The sequence below is a fragment of the Amblyomma mixtum genome, chromosome 10 (genome assembly GCF_055824585.1).
Source record: "Amblyomma mixtum isolate Tamu chromosome 10, ASM5582458v1, whole genome shotgun sequence".
NCBI lineage: Eukaryota > Metazoa > Arthropoda > Arachnida > Ixodida > Ixodidae > Amblyomma > Amblyomma mixtum.
Window position 1 is genome coordinate 75,856,704 of NC_143021.1, and position 19,912 is coordinate 75,876,615.

Here is a 19,912-nt window from a genome sequence, read left to right on the forward strand (position 1 = left end):
GTCGGCTGCGCCTCGTCCAGCTGCAGGGTGGACGGCGGCGCGAGGCAGAAGCAGCAGCGGGACTCCTGCGCACACCGACAGCGGCCCATTCACGCCGTTGGGTTGTTTTCGAACGCGTCAACCCTCCACATTGCCCTGAACGTGGTATACAGGAGCAGCCGAATGGGATAAGGTGTATTTTGCAGCATTATTCACAACAGCGCACGAAACACGGAAAAAAGGGGGGAGAATCGACAACACAAGCACTGACTTCAACTGAAATATATTACGGAAAAGGAGGAGTATACATATATCTTCGAAAAAAAAAACAAACAAACATAAGCGGAACCGTCATACAAGGCGCGAGCCAATAAGCACGTGTTCGACAACAAAAATACACTCTGGCCAGAGGAAGATAGCGCGACGAGTCCTTAATCGCGCTATCAATCAAGATGGACACCCTTGAGGAAATCGAGTTCATTCTGTGACACCACTACAGAAGGACGACTGACACAAGTGTTTCCAGAATTATGCATGTGATAGGCTTCCATTATTTCTCTACCCAATTGCTCTTTATGTCTAAAAAGAGTGGTTGTGGCAGAAAAAGCAGGGGTGCCACTGCAAGAACGACGGTGCAGTGCGAGGTCAGTAGATGACTTTGTCTAGTTGTTGTCGCAGGAATTGGAGTGTTCCTGAAGCCTTTTATTAAAGCATCGTTCGGTCTGGCCAATATAAACGGCACCGCAAGAAAGCGAAAACTTATATACAACTCCAACACTGCATAAAATGAACTTCGGTCGATGCTTGACCTGACATCCACCCGTTTCACCACGTAGGCCAATGTCAGATCTCATTTTTTGTTGTGCACAGATGCCACTCAACTTATTTTGTGCCGAAAAAACCACCTCCTTCACTTCGTATTTGCCTCCTGTCTTCTTTAATCCATGGGACAACCTATGGACATAGGGGAGGACAGCAACCTTTTTTCGGTCAATGGGAATCTGTTGCTTTCTTGCGCCACTTTTTACCCATCTCATCACCTTTTCACACGCTCTTGTTATGAGGTGATCCGGGTACGAACTCAATGTCAGCCTAGCCAACTGCTCAGACAAGCTATCATTGATCAGGTTGGCGCAGGACTTGTGAACGGCTGACCGGATACGAGACACCAATATACCATCTTTTACAAGTTTACAGTGTCCTGAATTAAAATCTAACAAGGCCTTCGCAGTTCGTGGCCGGTACTGCCAGCACACGGGACCAGGCCGAGAGCACAGCCAGAGGTCCAAAAATTGGATTCCGCCACCAATCAACTTCAGTGGTGAAGTTGAGCCCCTTACCACACTCACGGAATAAATTAACAATGTTTTTAAGGCCACGATAGGAATCGAAAGCCTGGAAAAATATCAGGTAGTCATCCACATATCTGACAATTTTTTGAACATGCCATGAGACTTTTCATTGACAGCCCTATCAACATAGCTCAGAAAGATATTACTGAGCACAGATGCCACCCGGGATCCTATTGATACACCTAACTTTTGGATAAAGTGCTGGCCATTCCACTCTACAAACACTAGATGTCAAATAGAAAAACAGTATTTCCGAAAACGTTTCAACGGATACGTCACATCTTGCTATGAAGGCGACCTCTTTATGTCTTGGTTGATGCAAACTTTTACGCACTTCATCAGTTCCGTATGAGGTAAAGAATAATAAAGATCCTCAACGTCAACACTAAAAATATGACAATCACCGGGATTATGCTTGGTAACAAATTGCACCACCGAGTCCCAGTTCGATACGATGAAAGGGTCCTGTACATCAAGCGTGTTCAAGTTCCTTTGAAGATAGGACGCCATGGCAAACTGCCACGTGTTAGCCTCTGACACAATCGAACGAAAAGGAACTTCAGGCTTGTGTGTCTTCGGCTCCAAGATCGGCTCCAAATTAGAGTACCCCCCCCCCCCTAAGTTCTTTTCACAGGTAAGAACGCGACCACCCCAAAAACAGAAAAAAATTTGTGTATGAGATTTGAGATGTATATAGCGCCGGCGAAACATTTTGCTCGATGCGGCCATCAAAGACACCTGCCTTTAAATGCGATGCCTAGCGCTGATGTAGGAAGCAGCGAGCTTCGGGTTCCTGTCCTCCTGTGCACGGACATCGACGGCAGTGACTGTCGGTCTCAGTTTGTCATTGGGAAGACTAACAAAAGCGCAGTAATCTGCAAGCTACGTCCTCGTACTCTACAGGCACGACACAGAGAGTTGGATGATGCATGGCTTTTTTTTTTATTGGAGTAGTGTTCAACTAGGCACAAACGTAGAGGGGCATGGAGATGATAACTGACTTCTTCGATTGGCCTGAAAACAACTGGAAGGTCCTACTCCTGCGGCACACAGCACGCCGTGTCCAGCACGCTGCACGGCACACGCAGTGCCGCCATCCTCTCGCTGCGTTTACCACGCTCTTCCGCCACCGAAACCAACAAGCAAGACGAACCAGTTGACATGGGCATAATTTTCGTGCTCAAGGTGTCCTATCGCGGCGACTCACCAGCATAGAAATAGCAAATGAGTGACCTAGGACCGACGTCCCAATTCCAACCTCTCCGTTCTCTCCCATGGAACGATGGGGACGGGTGGATGCTACCTACTGTGGAATGCATCAAGAATGGCTTCAGTAGGGCACAGTTTATAGGCACAGGAACAATGAAGGACAGTGTCGAACACTCACGTCATCTGACACATGTCCATTTGTGGCAACGTGTTGTCGATGCGCAGCTGGCCCGACCAGATGTTGCCTGGGATGACTTTGTTGGTGTGGACAATGACGCTGACACCAGAGAGCCGTAAACGGACGAAATATTAGTACGGGAAGCACGAACACTTTTACATTGCACGCAATCTGGTGATGACGTGCACGAAGGCTGACCTACCACGAGCTGCCATGCACGCTTCCACCGCGATCAGTTACTTCGCGTCCCTGAAAGGCGAACCTCAAGACAGCGTTTCTTTGGCGTCGCGTCGGTATCTCGGCTACAAGCGTCATCATCACAGGCCGGAATATACCCACTGTAGGGCAAAGAAATCTCCCATGTCTCAGCAATTAACCCCCTTTGCCAGCCGGTGCCCCCTCTATCCCCGTAAACTTCTTAACGTCATCTCTCCGCCTAACTTTCTGCTGCCCCCTGCAATGCTTGCCTTCTCTTGGAATTCACTCCGTTACCTTTAAGGACCAGTGGATATCTTGCCTTCGCATTGCATTCCTTGCCCAAGCCCATTTCTTCTTTTTGATTTCGACTAGAGTGTCATTAACCCGCGTTTGTTCCCTCACCCACTCCGCCCTCTTCCGATCTCTTAACGTTACACCTATCAATTTTCTTTCCATCACCCGCTGCGCTGTCCTTAACTTATGTTCAACCCTTTTTGGTAGCCTTTACGTTTCTGCACAATAGGTGAGTACCGGTAAGATACAGCTGTTGCGTACTTTTCCCTTAAGGAATATTGGTAAATTTCTATTAATAATCTGTGACAATCTGCCTTATGGGCTCGACCCCATACTCATTCTTCTAGTTATTTCCCTCCAATGATCCGGATCAGCGGGTACGACCTGCTGTAAGTAGACATAATTCGTTACCACTTCTAGCACCTCGCTACCAGTTGCGAACTGCCGTTTCTCTGAAAGGCTGTTGCACTGGTTTTCTGCTTATTAATTTTTAGACCCACTACTCTGCTCTGCCTGTATAACTGATTGATCATGCTCTGCTGTTCATCTCCTGAATGACTTGGGAAGGCAATGTCATCAGCAAATCGCAGATTGTTTATGTGTTCTCTATGAACTATTATCCTCAATTTTTACCAACCCAGGCCCCGGAACAACTCCTGTAAACAGGCAGTGGATTGCATTGGCGAGATCCTATACGACTGCCTGGCTGTGCAGTCGTTGTAGGTATCTTCCAGCATTTTCGCATAAGGCTAATCTATACCCTGATTCAGCAATGCCTACATGACTGCTTATGTCTCCACTGAGTCAAATGCTTTCTCCTACTCAATGCAGGCTATATTTAGGGTTTGGTTATATTCTGCGCATTTCTATATAACCTTATTGCTAGTGTAAATATCGTCTATTGTCCAGTGTACTGCAGTCTTTACGAGTGGTTTATTGCAGGCTTTACGAAAGCCTGCCTGGTCATTTGGTTCATTGAAGTCTAAGCTTATCCTGATTCTGTTAGCGATTACCTTAGCAAATACCTTTTAGGCAATGGACATTAACCTGTTCGGTCGTGAATTTTTGAATTCCTTCACGTTTCCTTTCAAGATAATGTTAGCGTTCTTCAAAGATTCTGGTACGCCTGAGGTCAAAATGCATTGCGTACACAGGGTGGCTAGTTTTTCGAGCACAATCTCCCCTCTGTCCCTCAACACATCTGCTTTTACCTGATCCTCACCAGCTGTTTGCCTTTTGCATTTTTCCTAAGGCTTTCTTTACTTCCTCTTTCGTTACTGGCTGGATGTCCCACTGCTCTGCGCTACTGCCTCTCGGATTAAGGTTCTGATTACATTCGATACTATATAAATTTCTGTAGAACTATTCGGCTATTTTACCCTTCTTATTAATATTACCTATTATTCATGTTATTCATTATTATCCATTATTCATATTACCTATCTTATTCATATTATCTTATCAATATATCTTGTCCGTATCCTTTGCCTATCTTGCCCTAGTTTCTACTCCACAGGTTTTAGTCTACTGCGTTCTATAGAGCATGCTCGATTCCCTCTATATTAAACATCTACCCTGCGCTTTGATAGCTCTACCAGTTCTATTCTGCCTGTAGGATTAGACTCTTTCATTCTTTATTGTTTCTTAATCAAATATTTCGTTTATTGATATAGCTTTCCGGCATCCTGTCGAACCATCCTACCGCCTACTTCTTCCGCCCACTACGTAATGATGGGAGATTATCGTTCATTGTTTGAACATTAGGACCGTCAACCTTAATTAAAGCGGAATGTCTGCTCTGGAGCGATATCCTGAATTCCTCTGCTTTCCCTCCTACCGCTATCTCGTGAATGGCCTTCCGTTTCACTGGGCTGTTCGTTTCCGTCTGCAAGTCTAAGCTGATTCGTGACCTTGCCATTCTGTGGTCACTACAACACACCTTTCCGAGAACCTGCACATTATGCACGATACCAAGGTGACCGCATAGTATGAGTCTTTCGTTTTCAGTCTCGCCATTGGGGTTTTTCCGCGTCTACTTCCTGTTCTCTCGTTTCGAGATGAAAGAGTTCTTGACCCCTAAATTAATTCTCTCTGCGAACTCTACAAACAAATCCTCCTGCTATTCGTGAAGCCTATGGCATAGGCGCCTACTGTCTGCTCTCCTGCCTGCTTTTTGCCTACCTTCGCATTGAGGTTGCCCATCGCTACCGTGTACTGTGATTTTACTTCGTTCATTGCCGAGTTCACGTCTTCAGAGAGTTTTCAACGATCTGATCATCATGACTGGATGTAGGTCGTAGACCTGCACGATCTTCAGCTGGTACCTTTTATTAAGCGTAAATACGATAGCGGCCACTCTCTCTTTAATACTACAGAATTCCTCTATTTTTCCAGCTATATCCTGATTGATGAGGAATCCCACACCTAATTTCTGTCTGTTAGCTAATCCACGATGGCAGAGTACGTTCCCGCCCCTTTGTAATGTATACGCCTGTTCCGTCCTTGACTCGCTAATTCATGTGCCATTCTATTTAATACCGCTAGTCCCTCAAACAGACTTCTAGACTTGCCTCCCTAGATGAATTTCTAGACCTAAACGTTGCCAGGTTCAGTTTCCATTGTCGGCCAGTACGGAGCCAGGTATTCTCACAGCGTCACAGGGCTGACCCCCGCGTTGTACGTTGCTCCGCAGCTGTTGGGGACTGATCGCCGAGGGTTAATTGATTTCTTCATAGAAGGTTGTGGCCAAATGCTCCATCAAGGTGGCCGAATTGTGCTCTGGTGAGGGAGTGCGTTGTCGGTCCTGGTCACAGAGCTGAGGCCGCAAGCCTGGCCCGCTTGTGCAATTCCATTGATACGCGGAGTTTTTTTCAAACTCGATGAAGAATTGCGCGGCACCGAGATTCGAACCCCAGTCCTCTTGCACGCGAGGCGGAAGCTCTACCTCGACGACATCAGGGCCTACTGCCGCCGCCGGAGGCGAAATTCCGGCACTTAGAGGGAGGCGACATAGCAAGACGCAGATAACTGGCGAGGCCAGATCTCAGTGCGGGCGCCGGTAATACCTCGCAGGGGGGGGGGGGGGGGGGGGGGGTTGGTGCCGTGGGTCGTTTCTGCGAAGGCAGCAACGCCCCTTCTGTACCCTCGCTAATGTCCATCTTGCCCGTGCAGTAGGTTCCCGTCGCTGCTGAATAGGGCGATCAGCTACGGGCAGTGAATAACTAAGGGGCTTTATCCACGATTTCTCCCTACCCTTGCCTGCAGACACCAGTTCGCATGCCCTCATGCGTTTGATCGTCCTCTCCTGCAGGTTGGGAGTGACGACATCGGTAGATAAGACATGGACGCGACGCCGAACAAACGCTGCCTTATGGGTGGGAACACTTTCGACGGTGAGCATGTGTCTGCGCTGAAAAGCTTGGAAAGCGCTGTGATAGGGCCTAGCTTTTTTAGCTGACGCGCATAACACACACTCTCCGACCTCGTAAAATGGCAAGTCTTTTTCTACGAGCCTCGAATATTTGCAGCATTACACCCGATTTCTGCCCGAGAGGAGGTTTGGCAGCCATGGGGAAGGGGATTTCTCTGCACAGAGAGGCTGACTTACAGAGTTTTGCAAACGATCTTTTCACCTGCCGCATGTTGCTTCTCATTCGAGCTATATTACAGACACACGCGGAGAAGTTGTGCTGCCTACAGCGCTATCTGATGGCACATTCCAGATGACGAACAGGAAGGAGTAGAGCACGACAGGGGGAGGAGTGAACGGTCACCTCACTCCGAGAGCAGTGCATCACGAGATGACGCTTAAAAAATGAATTTTTTTGATGAAATGTCCAGGGATCCACGCCAGGCAGATGCGCACGTTGCGTGTTTGGGGGGGTTCTGATCATAGAAGTAATCTGTTGTGCAATTGGGTGGGTCAGAATGGTTTGTGGAGCTCGCGTACAGCTTCATGTGAATCAGAGAGTATTCGGATTTTGCGCGACGTGTCAGTTTGTAGCAGCTGATTGCCGACCAGAACGTTTTCCTCCTGCAGTAGAGCGCCGTATATAGCAAGCAGTCAAGGGGAAAATGTAGACGTCACGAAGTGTCCTTACTGTGGCTGTATGTGTCGTGTTGACCTGTACCAACTAGTTTGGCATTGTTCAGAGTTCCGCAAGGGCCACGACGACCTCGTCGCCAAGTATGGTTTTCCCACCGATGGTGAGAAATTTCGTGCATTGACCAGAGCCGCAGCGAACGGCATCTTGGAAGATATTGCCAAATATGCTAAGATAAGTGGCCTCTACAAAGCAGTGTAAAACGTGGCTAGACCACCCTTCCCGTCCTTTCATGTATAAATAGACCCCTACTTTTCCATTCCTTAACAACCCAATTCCCCAACAAACGGCCTCCCTTTCTAAATAAACAGCTCATTCATTCATTGCTCAGATGAAATGGCGCAGTAATGGTCTCACATCTCGGTGGACACCGGAACCGCATCGTAAGGAACGGTAGGAAGGTAGGAGTAAAAGGAGAAAGGAAAAAATAATCTCTACCACCTGGGGATCTTTAACGTGCACATCTGAAAGGACATCGGCGCATTTCTCGTTTTACCTCCATTGAAACGCGGCCGTCGCGGGCGGGTTCAAACCCGAGCGCCCTAAGCATTCAGCCACCACGGTGGATGCTTCCACACTATTTTCTGTGTGCGTGCTAGGCGTTTCAAATGCTTTCGAGCTGAATGTCGTAGAACTCGGCTGTCGAACGTGCGCCGCTACAAGAAGTATTTTTCAACGGCATTCAACGGCATAAACCCCACCGCAGTGGCTCAGTGGTTACGGCGCTCCGCTGCTGGCCGCGAAAAACGCGGGTTCGATCCCGGCCGCGGCGGCTGAATTTCGATGGAGGCGAAATTCTAGAGGCCCATGTACTGTGTGATATCAGTGCACGTTAAAGAACCCGAGGTGGTCGAAATTTCCGGAGCCCTTTACTACGCCGTCCCTCATAGCATGAGTCGCCTTGGGACGTTAAGCCCCAATATAAAAAAAATTCAACTGCATTCGATTCAGATGACATTCGAGTCAACGGAGCACTGCGGAGGCAGTGCTCCGTTTCCTCCCTAGGCTTGCCTGAAGTACCGCAAATAGTTGCAGGCCGAACTGTAATACGCACCTGGATTTCTTTGAAAAGAAGCGCGCAGAGCGGGAGCGGGTAGCCGACGTCTAGGAACACCGTGGAGGCGGAGTACACCACGTCAGCCGGCCGCTGCTTCTCGCTGTCGTGGCGCGCAGGGGTGACATGCCTGCCCAGAGGTGACTGGCAGTGCGGGTACCTGCACATAAGATTTCTAATGCTCAGACGCCACCGAAGCTGCCGCTCTTACCTGAGGGATTGAGGAGTGCGCATAGCGAGCCGGAGCTGCCAGTGGGCAATCCTTTTGGGACGTGCTCAGACCGTGGACTCAAGGAAAAGCGGCGGGCGGGCCGAGAGTGTCCACCGACTTTCAGAAGAGAACAACCCAATGGCTGCGTGACCTCGAGACACCGTGGCTCTTCGTCTCCGTCTTCGTCTTGTTGCTTTTGGCCTCTGGCGGAACGGAAGATACCCACAGTGGGAGGATTCACCAGGGTGGCTCACATGAGATAAATGGCATGTACTCACTGAGAGAGAACAACCGCGCATGCTAAGTTCAGTGAAAAAGCTGCTTATTTTTGCTTTTGTTGTCGCCGTTGCCGAAAGATATCCCTGTATACTAGCGGGATCTGCGGTCTTCCGAATGCTTTTCAAGAACGTCACGCTGAGCAGATAGCTGGATTTATCGCGTCTCTTTTTAACCAGTGCCGTTTAGAATAACCCTGCTCCGGAGACGAAGATGACGATGACGATTTGTGCATGGTGACGGTAATGAAGAGGTCATTGAACAGACAGCAGAATAGAAAGAGAAGAAGATTGAGCGAGATTCAAAATGGAGGGATACAATGAACGATTTTTCAGAGCTAGAAGGCTTTCTGGATCCTTATACTTCGCGTAATGGACATTTCGAACCTGGAGATGTGGATGCAGCTTGACTATGGACTGCAAGAGGGCCATTCGTTCGCTGCGGTCTGTCGGTCTCATAGCGAAGATTTCCTTGTTCCACCACAGGTGTTGATTAAAAGGTTTCATGGATGCTCTCATGTAAAAGCGAAGCTTACGTTGTTTAAAGTATTCGACTATGGCGCCGTGAAGATTAGCATGAGATTGACAAGACGAATTCAGTTTTCAAGTCATGACAAGAAGAAGCGTTAAAGGAGTATGAACGACACTGTTCCTAATGCGGTGTTCACTGATTGAAGGACATAAAAAGGGGACCGTTATATAAATAAAATAAGGTTCGTAAATCTAATAAAGTGTGGAAGAGACGGACGCTGTGGTCCCTGCATCCAACAGCATAGGACTCAACACCGTCCGCGAGGGACCCGCTGCAACCGTGTGCAGGAAGGATTCTCGTCGGTTTAAGTGCTGTGCGGACCCATAGCAGGTGGCGGCTGCCGGCTTTATCTTTCCAGGATAGGCATAAAGGACACCCGAGGCGAAAAACAAGCCTCACAAGTAAGGTAAGTTCCGAGCAACGGCAGGAGTGAAGGCAAACCCGACCCAAATCCTCCGAAGCGCAACTTCCTCTGCACATGCGCGCTGCCGAAGGTGCTCCCTTAGTAGACTAAAGGAGAGCGGCTTGGGTAAGAAGCATTTGCTGCATATCTTGTTCCTTGTGGTGGCGCCTAAAAAATAAGCGTAAGTAGGTCAACATATAGAATTCGCCCGAGGCTGCTAAATTTTCTAATGTTATTTCCGTTTCCGGTTCAAAAGTTGAACGCTGGGTGTAACGTGAAGGTTTGGTGCAAGCCATTTGAGGCACTAAAAATGCGATATAATCACTGCTTCTTATTTGTAATTTTCCACAGCTCTTACACCAGCCAGCCCTGAGAGCTCCATATAAAAAACAAATGAAGAACAATTTATGACATCGCTGTTTTTACATGACCCACACTTAACTTTGACGTCATATCACTAGCGTTCCAAAACTGTTTATGGTGAGAGGTACGCTCGTCCTCACGCCATCTGAAGGTTGCGACTTCTATGAATGCCACAGAGCCCCACCACACGGCTTGCAAGCTATCCACTTGGAATCCTTACTTTTGACAAAGGCCACCGTCCCTAACCCTGACCACCGACCGTAACCACCGAACCTAACACATTACTTGAACATTGACTTGTCCACTGTCCACTGTGTCGTACACCGAGTGTTTATTGATCGCCAGGATGTCAGTACGTTACAGGCTGACGCTGAAGGTATTTGTGATTCCTCCCACGAGCCTTTGGAATTCCGCGGCTCTCAATACAGAGTTTTACGTGTACCTCGAATAGGGTCAAGGCCACCTACTCGATACCTTATTAACACTATCCTTGGCCCCGTAACATCTTTCCGCTACCATGCACTACCCATTATGGCAAATCTGATGCGGCCACTTTATATTATCCGCATAACCAGGAACACAATCAATAAGGCTCGGGTACATGCGACATAACTTCTTTTCCGCCTTCATATCATCAGAATTGCTCGATTATAAGAGATCAGTCAGTACCAGTAGCCTGGGTATGTCTGATGTATGGGCCCCGATCTATGTGATTCCAATTCGCTGGAGCTCGTGCAAAATAATTCCACTCTTCTTTCACAACTACACCCACACTTCCAGCATTTCCGCCTGGAAACATAACTCAAACTTACCCACATAGAGAATGTGAGGGTTATTTTATTATTATTTTCAAGCAACTGCACTTGATAGGCAGCCGGGTCAGTTTTTAACCAGTTGGTTAGGCTGTTTAGATATGTTTTGTACACCGCAAGGTCCTTAGGCTTGCGCATAGTCAAAAAACGTTTGAAGTGGTTACTTTTTCATTTCGTCATCTTCCCGTGTATGAATGTGACCCATGTCTTCTGAATTTTTGTATTAGTAGTCCTTGTTGTCTAAGAGAAGCACTAGTCATAAATGGTTTTTAACTTATTCGTAAAGGCGTTATGAGATTCATCGGGAGCGCACAGATTGCAAATTTGCTGCTAATCTACTGCTAACATAGATTTTCTAAAGGTGCAAAGGTTCTAGTTAGTATTTCAGTGAAAATTGAACACTTCACAATCACATTTTGTTACCTGCGGCAAATTTCACAGTGATACAAAAATAGCACAGTGATCACTAACAGTTGATACAATAGTGCCACCACATTTTAGAGGGCAGCCAATATCAACTATACACAGATCAAGAACACTTAATGTTTTAGTAAGCCTTGTAGGCATGGTATTATATTCAAGAAACCATTAGATGTAATTTTTTGTTGAAATTCGCATGTAGGACGAGAGCATTCCGTGATGTGAATATTAAGATCACTACCAATAATACAAGACCGTTTTTTTCATTCTGTTAGAGTCAAGAAAAGTACCAAAAATTTTATAAAATTGTCGAGAATCCCTGATGGTGGCTTAGAGACCACTATTTAGACAAACTTATAATGTGTTTTGACTGTAAGCACTTCGTAGTTGGCAGTTATCACCCATAATTCCGGCAACGAATTAGTTTTAAAAGGAAATTATAGGATAGACTGCAACACTTCCTTTTCGTGGAGGACGATTAACAAAGTCTCCATAGCCACAAAGTACTAGAAAATCTGCCTCATCAGCAGCCACGTTTTGATCAACAAAAAGAGTCAAAGCTGTGTTGAAGTTGAAGAAAAGTAAGCAAGGTTGTAGTATTTTTTTCAAATTGACCGAAAGTTCAGCTACAAAGCTGAAAAATTGCCTATCAAAGCCGAACAGTGATTAAGTTGGTGGGGAAGCAGTAGCTCGTAGTAGTGCATGCTTGAAAATTCAGTTAAGAGGTAAGAGCGGCAAGCTCACTTTAAGACCGGATGACAACAGCCTTATCACCTTGACGCTTGCTCACCAGAACTTTGCAGTTTGCATGCCAAGTGAACTGAGAGTCAGCCTGCGTTGACTGATACTCGACGAAGAAAAGAACTTTGCGCGTGTGTTTTGCTATGTGCACACTGCTGTCTTGAGGCCTCAGTGTGCGCTTTGCGGTAATTCATTTATCTCTAATTGCCTTTTCACGTAAACGCACAGTAACTCCGGACGTCTTGCTGTTTTTTTACGGGCAGCCTGTGAATATTCATAACGCCTTGAGGAGCAAGGGGATGAAAGTGCAGTTCTCAGCCTAAGTCATTGGGCTTTGTCAGCAAATACTCCTTTTCGCTATAAACGATGCCATGGGAATCAAGAGTGAGTCGTCTACTACGCCATTCCAGATCGTCAATATCATTTTATCATTACAGCCTGTTCAATGGGATCACTGTTCTTTACAATGCTGAACACTCGCTCTCTCAGCCAATTTGGATCCGTTTTCTGGGAATAAAGACGCACTGCAAGTTTCTTGAATTCCGTTGGCATGAATGGAACTGAATTCACAATGTCATCTATTTTCTGTATGGTTTATGGGGTTTTAACGTCCCAAAGGAACTGAGGCTATGAGTGAGCCGTAGTGAAGGGCTCCGGAAATTTCGACCACCTAATGTTCTTTACCCTACTCTTGCATCGCACAGTACACGGGCCTCTAGAATTTCTTCTCTATTAAAATTCGACCGCCGTGGCCGGGATCGAACCCGCGTCTTTCGGGTCAGCACTCGACTGCCATAACCACTGAGCCACCGCGGCTAGTAAACACAGCAGAGAGTTGGCTTAGTACTTATGTCAAGCAGCAATATTTGATTATCTGTCTCAGAATGATCCGCTGTATATCTTGTATCCTTCGATTTGCCTCCCTTAAGTGCTACTCTTCCAGCCTTTCTTGAACGCCTCCCTTTTACTTTTAAAAGTATTTTCAGAGAGCCCGGAAGCCGGAACATGCTTGTACATGGAACAAAAAGCAGCACTCATTGCAGTTTAAACAAGGTACATCAAGAATGGCGCCTTTGCACATACAGCGACGCGACATGTTGCGGCCCCATTAACAGCACTGTTCAAAATAAACAAGCTCATCGAAGGTACACAGCATCTTGGCAGTAGCGGCAGAAGTAGGAGCAAACAAAAGCGAGGTTCAAGACTGACCTGAAAGGAAACAGAAGACGTTTCTTCGGCGTGGTTGATGCGAGGGGCCGCTGCCGCCAAAATGCCGGATACGCCCAGCGAGGCCTAAAGAACATGTTCTCCCTGGATATAGCCGTTGCGCCGCCGCTGTGGTTCAGTTGTTGAGGCGCTCGGCTGCTGACTCGAAAGACGCGGGTTCGATGCCGGCCGCGGCGGTCACATTTCGATGGAGGCGAAATGCTAGAGGCCCGTGTATTGTGCGATGTACGTGCACATTAAAGACCTTCAAGGGCTTTCACTACGGCATCCCTCATAGCCTGAGTCGCTTTGGGACGTTAAACCCCCCTATACCAAAGCCAAACCAGATGTCGCCTCTGATGGCTCGCCGGCTGCCCATGGCAGCACGGAACTAATTGATTTTCCTTGCTCGGGGCTGCGCGTCAGGTTGCAGAAAACTGTCGCAGAATACTTCTGGAACGTCCCGAACACCAGTAGAACGACGGCAATAGACCAGCAGTAAATAAACTCAGATGAAGTTAGCGCATATCCTGTGTCAGTCTTTCTTGTGTACGTCTTGCTGTAGCGCTATTGCCATTTTAGTCTCCAATAAGGCACCATCTTGCCCAAATTGACGTTCTCCTAAATAGACCAGCGAGAGCGAGGCAGCCGAAAATGCAGAGAAGACGTTTGGTCAGCGTGGGTGATATGAGCTGTCGCTGCCGCCGAACTAGGGGCGTAAACACATTAACACCATGGCGTCACATGCTTAAGGAGAGGCTAAAGAGTCCCAACTAATTTTGTTGTTGTGACAATGAGAGGGGGCTGTTCTTGGATTTATAGGATCGTGGTTTTTCAGGGTTTCCTTTCCCCCAGCTGTTGTTTCATTTTTTCCCGTTTTCTTTCGGCTTCAACCACACCCCTTCTCTGCCCTTGCGTGCATGGGATTGCAACGAAACTAGCCTAGCTCTGGCTTTCCCCCGGTCTTTGGTCTTCCTCCTCTCAGCTGGTTGGGGTACGCGTGTTTTCGGTCTCGCTCAGCTGTGCTCCCTCTTCATGCCTCGTACCTTTCACGTCTCCATAGGGCGGAGTAGTTAGGGAACGTTGTATATTAGCGGGTCTTTGAGGAGACGAGCTGCTCGTGCGAGATTTGGCCCCGCGCTTTTGCTGTTTAATGCGATAAAATCTCAGCTGTCGTCACACGAAATCTCCGTCGATGACCGAGAAGAAATTTGTTTGTTAGTATAGAGTGAGTTGGCGTCACCATGTGACGACATCACGACCAGCCCAGAGTGGAAGGTGTAAACCTGGCCACCACATAGTGAGCAAGCTGCCAACCTTGGCAGGTGGTAATTCAATTAATGCATTTTCGAGAGAGGTCACGGGACATTGTGACGTCTTGACAGCATGGGTTGTGAGCAGCACCGCTACACTGGGTTGTGAGTAACCTACTGCCTTGACAAGAACCTAGACAGGGAATCGAATTCAAAAATTACAAAAAGATGTGACATATGCAAATGTCGTCACCGTCGCAGCAGAAACGATATCTCCTTCTGCAACTATCGGTGTGAATTTCGCACTATAGTTGAGGGTTGGGCCTGGTCTTGTTGCATCCCTGGTTGCATCACTGAATCATGTAAATTTTGCGGTTTATTGAACTAAAATTGCAAAAAACGTACGCAAAAACACTCAGAAGTTGCCAAAGAAGCTGTGACAAATGTGATGTGTAATGCTGTGGCGTGCAACTCTTAAGATGACTTAAGCGCGTCCAGAGTTTTAACGCCACAGCGTTAATGCTCCCGTTCTGTAGAAAATCTGGCGTCGGCGTTGTGACCGAAAAAGCAGGACCCACCTGCCACCCGAGCCCCGTGACCTCGGTGATGTTTTCAAAACCTGATCATTGTGCCAGGTGGCAACCTGCCTATTGGACTGTGAGCAAAAAGTACCCAAAGAGGCTAGCTGTCAGTTGAAAAATTTGGCAGAGACGCTCAAGACTGCTTACGCGTGAGAAGGCGAAAACTCGCCCGCTTACTTCGTGAACGCATCTTTGCTCTCCATAACACACGATCACACACAGCCGGCCTGGCGTCCGCTCACTTTGCGGCGAACTTACTTTGCAGAGGGAATCGCATTGCCACGCAGCCGACAACGTCCTACTTCTACACGGCTGTTCGAAGTCCCCACCGCCGCGCCGGCATCCCTTCTGCTCCGTGCGCTGCGCCGTGATGTTGCCCGATGCCACGCAGTTTGGAAATCTTCCTCTAAGCCGTCGTAGCGACGCCTTACTAACTACGTGGCCGCAGTCGCCGCCTACCGGGGCCCACGCCCCCTACCCCACCAACTGCCGCACCAGATGCATTCGGATGGTCCGACGGCCTGCATGAGGACGCCATCTTCGATGGCTACCACCAAGTTTGGTCATACCCAGACACTTACGGGTTTTCGCTCAGTGGACCTGAATGTTTGATTGTGCGTGAGAGGTTGCTCGGGATGAGCAACGTGAGTCTTCCGAGCCCCAGCGGTGGCTGTGTTTGAAACTCCACCTGCCGGGGCAGTGGTGCATCGCTTAAACACAACACCACTGCGCCAGGAGTGGGCTAGGCTGCAGCGGCACCGGCATCATGTTTAACCGCTGCTTGCTCTTCATGCAGTTCATCGCTTGTTTTGCTGACTACGGCCCCTGCGGAATCGTCTGGTCGGGTTTGGTTTCTTCGCTTCTGAACGGCACGTGGATACCACCGTGTGCTTGCCCTTGGACTTGCCAGCTGATACCCTGCGTGATAGCGTGGCTTCCCGCTTTCTTCAAATGCCTGCAATCCAGTCACCTCGCCAACTTCTTGTTGGACCAGCCAATCTCGCTGCACTGCTGGTCTATGACGTCACCTGCCAAGGATATAAACGCCATGTGCATGGACTGACTCTTCAGTGGGCTAGGCTGCAGCGGCACCGGCATCATGTTTAACCGTTGCTTGCTCTTCATGCAGGTATGTTACTATTCTGGCGCTGAGTGTATCCGATCTGATGATCGACATTTGCTGCTGTACCCTTGCCCACGTACTCTTGTGTCCTGGTGCGTACACGCGTTTTATTGCGCAAGTCTTCTCCTCCTGAGTGGTGACGTGGAACTCAATCCAGGCCCCCCATCAAAACCAGCGAACTCCAGTAAAAACTGTCGATCTGGTAGCAGACCTTTAACCCGGTCTGTGAGTGGTTCCAGTCTCACTCTCGGGGAGGTTGACGATACGAGTGCTTCCACTGTAAATCTTGACAGTGAAATCTCTTCAAATTCCTCAGTGTTTGACATGTTCTGTAGAATACTGGCATGGCAGGATCAGTTGGCCCGTGACATTGCGGACATTAAACAATCTTTTGCCAGTCGCTTTGATGCTTCGGAGTCGCGTGTGGCTGCATTAGAATGTTCACCCACGCCCGAAAATACCAATCTAATTTGTTATTTACAGGCTGAAATTAACTCTTTAAATTCGAAAGTAACACAGCTGGTGCAAAAAAACGATGACCTAGAAAATCGCTCTCGGAGAAATAACATTATCATACACGGCATTTCAGAAGATCCGAACGAAACCGCTAACACATTGTTGACTAGCATCTCATCAGTATTTACTGATAAGTTGAAGATTAGCTGCCCCAGTATTGAGCGCTTCCACGGGCTCGGTGCAGCTCGCAAAGATTATATTCGTCCAGCTATTCTAAATCTTTCTAGCTTCACCGACAGAAGTGTGGTTTTCAAAAACGTGTCTAAACTCAAGGGCTCTGCCTTCTTCATTACAGAGGATTTTTCTGCAATGGTTAGGTCCATTCGGAAAAAGATATGGGACGCATCAGTGTCTTTTCGTGACAACGGTTCTGTCGTGAAGTTAAGTTTCGATCATGCCTTCATTGACAAGGTTCGTTATAATTGGGATAAAAGTTCTAATTCATTGGTAAAAGCGTATAATGATCCTCTTTGTTCTGGGCCTGCGTCCTTGACTGCCGCATCATCGTCTCCCTGACTTAGCTCTGGCCGTCCTGATAAGCTTGTCGTCTTAAATATTAATGCTCGCAGCATTGTTAAAAAATTTCCTGATTTACTTTCCCTTATCTCTATTCACTCTCCCCATATTATTGGCATAACGGAGACCTGGCTGCATAGTGGAATTTACGACTCCGAATTCACTCCACCAGGATTTGTTGCCGTGCGCTTAGACAGAAGTTGCAGTACTGGTGGAGGTGTGGCATTGCTGATCAGATCGGATTTGCGATTCTCAGTGTTACCTTCTCCCCCTGACACAGAATCATTGTGGTGTAAAGTTTATCTAAACATTTATAGTATTATAATCAGTGTTATTTATCGTCCACCTGGCTCTTCCGTTCATATCCTTCATGCTGTCGCAAATTTCATGAGCAAGATCGACATTGGTTCATCAAGATTTATCTGCATGGGAGACTTCAACACTCCTGGCATCCACTGGCCTTCGTTGTCTGCATTTGGTCGTGATATTGCAATTTGTAGAGAACTAATAAACATCTCCTTATTGTTTGGACTAACTCAGGTTGTATCTAGTGCTACTAGGCTGAATTCCACTCTCGACTTAGTTTTTCTAAGCGCTTCTTTGGCCCAGAATTCCTTCTCTTGCGAAGTAATTGATGGACTGTCAGACCACAAAGGCGTGTTAGTTTCACTCTCTTGTCCAGTCTCCAAATCACCCTATTTGTTTACTACTTTTCCTGACTTCACTCGTGCTGACGACAATTCCATCATTGATGTTTTAGCTGTTCATTTCGATACGTTCTTTGCTTTCTCAGCAAGCCAAGACGTAAATTTTCTTGTTAATTACTTTGAATGTCTTGTCGACGATTGTGTCCAACGCTTTGTTCCTTTTAAAACTAAGAAAAAAAATACTAATGTTCCTTGGATGACTCGAGACATCTTGCGTTTATCTCGTCGCGTTCGTAGGCTAAGGCGTTCTAGAAGAAGCAACGATCCCATAACCTTGGACAGATTTCACAGACGAAAGGAGAATTTAATCTTAAGTTGCATACGGCCAAAGATTTCTTTTTTCGTGTCCACCTGCGCGATCTGTCAAGAACTAACCCCCGAAAATTTTGGTCATCCATCTTACCTCGCGATACTTCATCCACTTCGTTCAGATTAGATAATGACGTCATCAGTGAGCCGGCAGTAATATCAGATGCTTTCAACAAATATTTTCACTCAGTGTTCGTTTGCGATAACAATGTCATTCCACCGCTCACCAATATAATTTCTTCTTTAGCAATCAGTGATGTTGTGGTAAACCCTGATGGCATCCTAAATCTTGTACTAAACCTCGATGTTAAGAAATGTACCGGTCCAGATGGAATATACAATGCGTTCCTGGTTCGCTACTCCATGTGGTCATCGAAATACCTGTCCATCATATTCAATAAGTCCTTATCATCTGCTACTGTCCCTTCTTCATGGAAATTAGCCAAAGTGCTCCCTCTTTATAAATCCGGTGATAGGCAGTGCTTGTCTAACTATAGACCGATTTCTTTGACATCACAATCATGGAAAATGTTGGAACACGTCATTCATAAACACATCATGCTTTTTCTTGAATCCAGTAATTTGCTATCTAACTTTCAGCATGGGTTTAGGCGCGGTTTTAGTACGATAACACAATTAACAGAATTCACTCATGATATATTACTTAACCTCGATATTGGCAACCAAGTTGATGCCATTTTTATAGATTTCTGGAAAGCGTTCGATACTGTTCTACATTCCAAACTTCTTGCTAAACTAAATGCTGTAGTAAACAATCCTCACTTGGTTGATTGGACTTCTAGCTTTCTCTCATCCCACTCCCAGTTCGTATCTTATAATTCTTCTTATTCCGCTGCTGTTGATGTGACGTCAGGAGTGCCTCAAGGTTCCGTCCTTGGACCGCTACTCTTTTTAATATATATAAATGACTTGCCACATAACATTTCTTCTAACATTCGTCTTTACGCTGATGACTGTATTTTATACGAAGTAATTATTGGCCCTAATGATCATCGTCATCGGCAAGAGTCATTTAATAGGTTTTGTAGTTGGTGTAGCACCTGGCAAATGAGAATTACTTTTGATAAAACCGTCCTCATGTCTCTTTGCAACAAGTCTTCCGTTTCCCTTTATAATTACTCGTTAAATGGCCGTGTAGTAGATAGGGTTTCTCAGTATAAATATCTTGGTGTCATATTCACGCATAACATGTCTTCGTCTAAACACATTGATTACGTATGTAATAAAGCACTAAAAAAACTAGGTTATCTACGACGCACGCTACCCAATTCACCAAAAGACACAAAGCTACTGTTGTATAAATATCTAATCCGCCCTGTTCTTGATTACGCAGCTGTAGTGTGGAACCCGTACAAGCAATTCGAAATTAACATGTTAGAAGCAGTCCAGAAGAAAGATGTGCGTTTTATATGTCATCGTTATGATCGCGATTTCTCACCCTCTTCTACACTTCTCTCATTGAATTTAACCACGCTCTCCGCCGGTCGCCACACTGAATCACTAAAATTCTTACATTGTATCGTAAATTCCTCGGTAAGGCTCTCAGTTAACCACTA